General features: G+C 48.3%; 1 protein-coding gene across 1 annotated transcript in view; it reads left to right on the plus strand.

Annotated features, from left to right (window-relative positions):
• VWA3A (von Willebrand factor A domain containing 3A) overlaps positions 1-549 on the plus strand; it is a 69,610-nt gene that overhangs the window by 33,127 nt on the left and 35,934 nt on the right. The gene's annotated exons all lie outside the window — the stretch shown is intronic.

A 549-nucleotide genomic window follows, 5' to 3' on the forward strand; every position in this document is an offset into this window, starting at 1 on the left:
AGCAGCCAGTTCCGTACCAGTCTGCCTGTTAGTGTCCTTGTCCCAGTTAGTAAATAATAGCTTCACGCTCCTCGTGTCCACAGCGGAGGTGACAATTAGCAGACGTGCGTGGACCCATTTGGCAGATCGAGACTCCAACCATCTGTTCCGCTAACAGGCCGTGTCTTGCCTGCTAACCGTTCATAGCCACGAGTAAATGAATATTTGCATCTCACACGTTCAAATGTCACAAAGTCTAGCGTTTCACAGAAGGGAGCCAAGATGGGGCGACGTTTTTCTAGGTAAACGCCCACTTTCGTTGCCTCGTTTTCTAGACTGTGCGTAGGGGCCCCAGGCTGCAGAGGCCAGGAAGGTACAGTAAATGAATGAAAGTAGCTGGTTTAAGAAACATTTTATCTTAAAACCTGTGGCCCTCTTGGCTTATCTGTTCTTTTTCCACTCTTGAGGGAGATATCTGTGCGCCACATGTCATTGTCCTCTTTAATATGAGCAAAGAAAGCAACACACAAGGATGACAAAACTCAGCCGACTCCGATGGGGTCAACGAGC

This window comes from Pteropus vampyrus, unplaced genomic scaffold (assembly GCF_000151845.1).
Source record: "Pteropus vampyrus isolate Shadow unplaced genomic scaffold, Pvam_2.0 Scaffold417, whole genome shotgun sequence".
Classification (NCBI taxonomy): Eukaryota; Metazoa; Chordata; class Mammalia; order Chiroptera; family Pteropodidae; genus Pteropus; species Pteropus vampyrus.